An 8,958-nucleotide genomic window follows, 5' to 3' on the forward strand; every position below is an offset into this window, starting at 1 on the left:
GACATTATGTCTTAAGATAATAAACATACTTATTTAACATTAACTTTTCGTCAGAGAAAGCTTCATTATTAATTAACATCTTGGACATTATGTTTTAAGTTAATAAACATACTTATTTAACATTAACTTTTCGTCAGAGAAAGCTTCATTATTAATTAACATCTTGGACGTTATGTTTTAAGTTAATAAACATACTTATTTAACATTAACTTTTCGTCAGAGAAAGCTTCAACTTAATCAACAATAAACACCAACCCAGTAATTGCATACACCGTTTGAACTTGTAAAGATTAAATTTCATTGTTTCATCAGTAGGGCACCTTTGTTGTTAACTTAATGTGTTTGTCTGTGTGAACTAATGAACAAAACACTGTCAAACATCAAGTCTGTAGAGAGTCAAAAATCATTTTTTCTTTCTTTTATTTATCTACATGTTATAGCACAATGTTCGAAAAAACTGTTAATATTTCTAAGTCAGTTTCCAAATTACTGACCCATTGTTTACAACTCGAGGTATGGATCGTTAAACATTTATCTATGCTACTAGACTTTTAATTCTGTATCAAACTGATGCATTATGAATTTTGTATAATACAGACACATCATAAAAAACCTTTGTATTCACAATCTAACATACTGACCACTGGCCCTTCACAGAGATTAAGAGCAATTGTCAAAACAAAAATGTTTTTTTTTCACAATTTTCTTTTCAGTATGAGAGTTTAATCAGTAAGACACTTTGGAACTGCTAAAGTCTGATATTTAAAAACAAGACTACAGAAACTGCTGTTTCGAGTTCAACACTTTATTACTGATGTGGTGTAGAGCAACTGGGTAATCTATAATCAACAATCAATCCATCACACCTTCTGGTACACAAGAGAATTTGATAATTGACTACAAATAGATACAGTAACACTATACAAGCTATGCCCTGAATATTTGGACCAGGCATTTTTTTTTTTCTTACATGTACAAGCATTAATGTGATACTTTTAACAAAAGGTTAATACTCGTATTGATGAGCATGTGGGAAAAAACGAAGCATCTCTGATTTGAAAGTACTTAAAACATCGTTCAAAACAAAGAAACATGGAGATTATATGTATGTATGATAAACTTTTACTTCCTAAATATTTGCTAACAGAAACAAAACACTACTACCAGTTAAACTCAACTTTGTTCGAATTACAGCTACATCATTCTTAATCCAATGCACAGCATTTTTGTAAAACTGAAGAAAAAAACTATAAAGCACAAGCATTTAGTTTTTGTTACGTTCTACGTAACACCACTGGTAGCGGAGGATCACCGCCATCTCTGTAAATAAAAGACAACTTTTTGTGAAGTACACAGGAGTAGACAGTTGATGTGCTGAATTTAAATTCTGTTTACCCTAATATCACCAAAGGAGAACTCTTCCACGTGTATTCTGATGAGTAGACATTTGATGTGATAAAGGTGCTGAATTCTGTTTACCCTAATATCACCAAAGGAGAACTCTTCCACATGTATTCTGATGAGTAGACATATGATGTGATAAAGGTGCTGAATTTAAATTCTGTTTACCCTAATATCACCAAAGGAGAACTCTTCCACGTGTATTCTGATGAGTAGACATTTGATGTGATAAAAGTGCTGAATTTAAATTCTGTTTACCCTAATATCACCAAAGGAGAACTTTTCCATATGTATTCTGATAAAAATTCTACCTATATGTCTATCATACACACAATCACATTTAAAGAAAACATTATAAAAACAGAGTAGTTCAAGTTTCTTTAACAAATAGTGGTCTTTCTAATAAGTGGAACTACAATTTAATAATATATGCCAGCACAGAACAGATACATGTACACCAATCTCTTTAAACTTTACCATTAGTGTTTTATCTCCAGACTCTGTGAAACTCTGTTCTACTCTCAACAAACCACTAACATGTTTTATCATCAGATCATCCACACAACACTATACCAGATGTTGTAGTTTTTAATAAATCCACTAACATGTGTTATCATCAGATCATCCACACAACACTATACCAGATGTTGTAGTTTTTAATAAATCCACTAACATGTTTTATCATCACACCATCCACACAACACTGTATACCAGATGTTGTAGTTTTTAATAAATCCACTAACGTGTTTTATCATCAGACCATCCACACAACACTGTATACCAGATGTTGTAGTTTTTAATAAATCCACTAACATGTGTTATCATCAGATCATCCACACAACACTATACCAGATGTTGTAGTTTTTAATAAATCCACTAACGTGTTTTATCATCAGACCATCCACACAACACTGTATACCAGATGTTGTAGTTTTTAATAAATCCACTAACATGTGTTATCATCACACCATCCACACAACACTGTATACCAGATGTTGTAGTTTTTAATAATCCACTAACATGTTTTATCATCACACCATCCACACAACACTGTATACCAGATGTTGTAGTTTTTAATAATCCACTAACATGTTTTATCATCAGACCATCCACACTACACTATACACCAGATATTTTAAGTTTTTAATGAACCACAGGTGTTTTTCAACAGTCCAAATCCCAATATTCACACTACACTATACACCAGATATTTTAAGTTTTTAATGAACCACAGGTGTTTTTCAACAGTCCAAATCCCAATATTCACACTACACTACACACCAGATACATTAAGTTTTTAATGAACCACAGGTGTTTTTCAACAGTCCAAATCCCAATATTCACACTACACTACACACCAGATACATTAAGTTTTTAATGAACCACAGGTGTTTTTCAACAGTCCAAATCCCAATATTCACACACATACTATACACCAGATATTTTAAGTTTTTAATGAACCACAGGTGTTTTTCAACAGTCCAAATCCCAATATTCACACACACATACTATGTTTTCACTCGGATCTTCTTTTACCATAGATCTAAAGCTCGAGATTTTTAACAAACTTTCACTAAATCTGCAGTGAATTTGATGAGAGGTCATTGGTAATTGTGTTCATAAACGTAATAAAGAAGTTAAAATGGTTTCTATAATAAAATATTAAAATATACAATGATATTAGTACATAATTTTAAAAACTTCTTTCTGTACAACACTTGTGAGTTACACTGATTTGTACTTTTTACTTGAATACAGTTGATCTATCTCTTCACCACTACATAAGCACATACAAAAACAGTGACATGGAAAGAAACAGAAACAAGTTTTCCTCTTTAATGTGATAAAATTGGCCTTAATTAACAACAAAAAGTTTCTTGAAGCTGTAATTGAAATTATCACCAGTAACAATACTTTGTTTTGTCATTTTAACAGATATTTTGTTTAGTTATTCGGTAAAGAAACACCCGAACTTGTTCCCAGGACCAGAGACAAAATACTGAATATTTACAGAGAGTATTGTGTATAAGTAGTTACAATTTGTAACAGAAGTAAGTACATTCTCTACTTCGTGAGCAACTACTATGGTGGTTTATTTATTCATTTGTGAAATAATGGACATTTTTTTAACTATAAGATATATTTTTCTCACGTTGTTCCCCTTAACTTTTTACTAAACACTGTATTGTGTAGTCTAACCAATATCTATCCAGCAACCTAAACATTTAATCTTATCACCTGGTCAGATTAGCTGGAGTTTGTATTATGAAGTGTGAGGCTAGGCCTAACGTTTAACAATTCCAAGACCTCATTCAGCCTGATACTGAAAATGCTTGAATTTTACTGTCTACACCTATATGGTATACCTTCTAACAATGTCACAGCATACCCTCTACTGTTATCATGACATACCCTCTACTGTTATCATGACATACCCTCTATTGATATCATGACATACCCTCTATTGATATCATGACATACCTTCTACTGATATCATGACATATCCTCTACCAACTTAATGGCATACCTTCTATTGATATCATGACATACCCTCTACCAACTTAATGGCACACCTATTGATATCATGACATATCCTCTATCAACTTAATGGCATACCTTCTATTGATATCATGACATATCCTGTACCAACTTAATGGCATACCTTCTATTGATATCATGACATATCCTCTACCAACTTAATGGCATACCTTTTACTGATATGATGACATCCTCTACCAACTTAATGGCATACCTTCTATTGATATCATGACATATCCTCTACCAACTTAATGGCATACCTTCTATTGATATCATGACATACCCTCTATCAATTTAATGGCATACCTTCTATTGATATAACGGCATACCCTCTACCAAATTATATATATAATTACTAATTAATACAGTTTAGTACAAATATATGTGAAGGAATAGTTTTTATCTATTGTATGGATTGATGAAATAAACATCACCTACTTAAAGGTGTAATAAACATTTCAATATGCTGTATGAAGATACGTTACACACATCACCGTCTACAGATAAACAATACTCATTGCTCAGATCTTTTATCAAACACACACAACATTAGCCCATGAGTGATACCCAATTTTTAAAGATTATCTAAAGTGTATTAGTCATGACATACCCTTTGTAGATCAACAATCCATCTTTAGCACACTACAACTTCATCTAAAGACATAGTTTTGGTTTATACATTAACAATACTTTGTTTAATATACATGTAATAAGCATTCGGTAATAATTGGTTATTAATTTATTTTAACTATGAGATACAAGGTCAGATTTTTGCTGTTTTTTATTTAAATACAAAGTTTTCTTGTTCCTGGATTTACTTGTTGATCACATAGGTTTCAGTTTTGATCTTGGACACGTGTCAATTAACACAATGATATATCTGTAACTAAATGTAATTACAATTTTAAAAGATTTTCTGTTTATTTAATTATTTTTAGGCAAATTGTGAGAAAATTTAAGAACCAACTTAAATGACTGCTGTATTCTTTAATCAGTTATAAATTTCTTGTTTCACTTTTACTCTATCAACTACAAAGTCACAGACTTAATTTTACATGTGCTATTCCATTTGAATCTAAAGTATTCTTTTTATGAAGATAAAATTATATCTACCAAATTTAAGCAGCTTCAATATCAAAATGTGTTGAAGCATTTTGCTAGTGATAAAAAATCACTTGATTTCTGTTTCTATTATCCTTTAATTAATGCAATAGAAACAAAATTTAAAATGTTTCTAATGGTAGCCTAATATATAATGGATTTTTACTTTTCGGTTAGTGCTTGAACTTAGTTAATAACGTAATCCAAACCTGAACAGGATGATTTTATCCCAGAACTTCAAGTGCTTCTGAAGCAAAGTACCTAACATCTACATCATTATCTGTATTCAACTTAGTCAGGCAAGGCTTAACTTGGTTCTGTTTCACAGTTTGATCTAGAATAGGCCCAAGCTTCTGGAATGTTTTGGCGACATTGAAACGAACGTTGGCCACAGAATCACTTGCCAAACTCTGTACTATGGGCAATAGAAGATTGTTGGTGATTTCTGGGCCACAGGCTTCACCAAGGACGTTGATACAGAATAAACAAGTCATGCGATGAAGGTAGTTTTGGTCTTGTGACATGGAGACAACTTTGGGGATGACAGTTGCTTTAGCCCATTCTGGTCCAAATTTTTCTACCAACTTTTTTAAGTTTTGTGTAGCTGCTTCACGGATTGCATAAACATGGTCAACAAGCCAAGTAAGACACAGCGTGTTAAGCTTCTCATTGAAAAAATCCATTCCTAGCTGACTGGCGAGGAGCGGCATGTACTCAATAATAGCTAGACGAACTCTCCATTTGGAATCTTCAGCAAGTTCCATGATGGCCGGAAGCAGACTCTCAGAGAGCTGCTGGATCCCGATGACTTCGTTGACACAGTCGAGGTTAGATATAATATTAAGTCGCACTTCTGGGCATTCATCTTTCAGTTGAGACAAGAACAATGGTAGTAAGTGTTCAACTGTGTTCTGTTTTCCAACAATAGGTGAAAGGCCCATAATGATGGAGGCAAGAGCAGTTTTAACATGCTGGTTAGGATCAGACACCAAGTTTCGAATACATGGCATTATGTTGTTCATGATCACCTGTTCTTGAACATCAGTAGGTAGTGTCTGACAGAAATCTCGAATCTTCTGAGCAGCTGCGGCTCTGACTTCTGCTTCACAGTCCTTCAACAAGTTTTGAAAAGCTGGGACCAGATCTGCCTTGGTAAGCTCTGGACCCACAGCCTTCTGCAACTCTGTGAACTTGTCGGCAACTGAATACCGGACTCTCCAGGATTTGTCGTCAACTAGTTGTCGAAGAACTGGCATAACCAACTGTTCTAAATCTTCTGGTGGTAAAAAGTTAACAACAGATATGCATCCATCTACTGTAAGAAGTCTCACAGAATCTTGTTCATCTTGGGCTAAGTTTGCCCATATGGGAATGAGTTCAGACTTAATGAATTCTTGCTCGAGTACTTTAGCAAAATCTCCCAATTTGTTTGCTGCTGCTCGTCTAACCATGGGAGTGTCATCTTGACAAAGGCTTCGGAAATGATTGCGTAATTCAGCTTTGTTTGCATCAGATACCCTTGGATAGGATACGCTAAAAAGACCACAAGCTGATGTTCTTGAAGTAAACCAATCTCCTGATGCTAGCCTTTTTACTAAGGGAACAAAATGCTGTTCTAAATTTTCTTGGCTATGCTGATGGCATATATTTTGTAAAGACTCTAAAGCTTTATCTCTAACTACTGTCTCCTCTACAGTTGCTAGACTTTCTAAGGGTGGGAGAAGTGTATGCACGTATTCTGGCCCTCCAACCAAAGGTGCAAATGTTCCTAGTTGTTCAGCAAGTGCTAAAAGAACCTCATCTTCATCATAAATCGTATCCGTCAGGAATGGAAGAAGCTCGCTTCTCGTACGCTCAACACCAAGAGCAAGGGCGATAGTTGATAACTTCTTAATACTATTCAAACGAAGTTGAACGTCTTCATTTCTTAATTCGTCTATCAGAATTGCGATTGGGTAAAGGGAATCTTCTGGCATTTCTTCCATTTGGACGTTGAAGTATAGTCGCTTCACGTTTATTTATTATTTGCCTACAAGCTACAAACAATACAGTTTTTGAATATTAGATATTGTTCTAGATTAAGCCTAAAATGTTACACCTGCAACGAAAATTTTATTTTATGTACTACACACTAGAGGGCGAATCCTTGTATGTAAATTAAATCGTATAAAAATCACTGATTAATTTTAGGACATAAAAAAGGATGTATGAGAAAAGGTTGGTTGAAAATGTAAAAATTAACAGTAAGGATTTCTTTAAGTACGTTAAGGGTAAACAACATGTTAGAATGGAGGTAGGACCCTTAAGGGATGATAAAGGAAGGCTCGTATCTGATGATTAGGATTTAGCTAGGTTATTAAATTTTGTTTTTTCTTCGGTTTTTACATCTCCACATCTTGAACAGTTGATAGATAGAAACAATTAATTCTGAGCTTGTTAAAGAAAAATTTGGGAAGTTTAAAGAACGATAAGGCTTCTGTGCCAAATAATATTTTCCTCAAGGATTTTGAAAGAGGTTAAGAATTGAATATGTGAGCCACTTGCTACTATTTGTTTAAGTTCTTGAATAGTGGGCAGATACCAGAGGATTAGAAGTTAGCTAATGTAACTCCTCTTTTCAAGGGAGGTGATAAAAATTGTCCCAGTACCTATAGGTCCATTAGTCTTACATCAGTTGTGGGAAAAGTTTTGGAAAGTCCGATAAAAGAAGCTTTGCAAAGCCATTTAACAAAGTTTAGAATTTTATTGAATAGTCAACATGGTTTCACTAAGGGAAAATCTTGCCTTACAAATCTTTCAACATTCTTTGAAAAGGTTACTGCTTATGTAGATGAGGGTAAGGCTGTAGATTTGATGTATCTGGATTTTCAAAAAGCATTTGACATGGTGCAACATATAAGGCTTGCGAAAATAATTTCTATAGGTATGGGGATAAGTTAGCAAATTGGATAGAAGAGTGGCTGGATGGAAGAAACAGAGGGTTATTACAAATGGAGTTCAGTCAGACTGGATTAATGTTACAAGTGGGGTACCTCAGGGTTCAGTCTTAGGACCTTTGCTCTTTTTGATTTATATTAATGACATAGATAAAGGAATGGTCAAGAAATTACTTGAATTGCAAATGATACAAAGGTCTTGGGTGTTGCTAGCTATGAAGAGGATGCTCTAATTTACAAAAGGGTTGCTAGAATCCAGGTTTCGAGACCCGTGGTGGACAGAGCACAGATAGCCCATTGTGTAGCTTTGTGCTTAATTACAAACAAACAAACAATACAAAAGGATTGAGATCATTTAGTGAGTTGGATAAACAAGTAGCAGATGAGTTTTAATTATAATAAATGCCAAATAATGCATGTGGGTTATCATAATTTGAATTATAAGTATAATTGGAATGGGAATAACCTTAAAAGTGTCATGAAAGAAAGGGAGTTTGATATAATAGTTGATCAGTGATCATCCAAGCAGTGTGCCGTTGCTAGTGGTAGGGAAAATAGGATTTTAGGTTGTAGCTACAGAAATATTGAATACAAGTCAAAAGAGGTTATAATTTCATTGCATGGGTCACTGGTTAGGCCAAATGTGGAGTATTGTTTTCGGTTTTGGGCTCCTTACCATTTGAAGGACATTGAATTGTTGGAAAGGGTTTAGAGGAGGGTTACTAGAATGGTGCCTGGGCAATATCAGATCTAGGATTTTGCTAGGGTTGGCTATGAGAAATGTGTGAAAATGTATAAACAATGCACTGTTTACATTTTGTGAATATGATCTATTTTAAGCTTATGTATCTTACTTGAATTTGTAACTAAAGTAGTACAGAAAATGAATTAATTATTTAAAATACATAAACAAATTAAACATATTCAAATATTACGATTAAGCATTGGATAAATACACATTAATTTATTAAGTGTGTACAAC

At 33.8% G+C, this 8,958-nt stretch overlaps 1 pseudogene; it reads right to left on the minus strand.

The window, feature by feature from the left end:
* Positions 1-789: 789 nt before the first annotated feature.
* On the minus strand, positions 790-7,130 carry LOC106474889 (annotated as a pseudogene).
* Positions 7,131-8,958: the final 1,828 nt, after the last annotated feature.

Source organism: Limulus polyphemus, unplaced genomic scaffold (genome assembly GCF_000517525.1).
Source record: "Limulus polyphemus unplaced genomic scaffold, Limulus_polyphemus-2.1.2 Scaffold7821, whole genome shotgun sequence".
NCBI classification, from domain to species: Eukaryota; Metazoa; Arthropoda; class Merostomata; order Xiphosura; family Limulidae; genus Limulus; species Limulus polyphemus.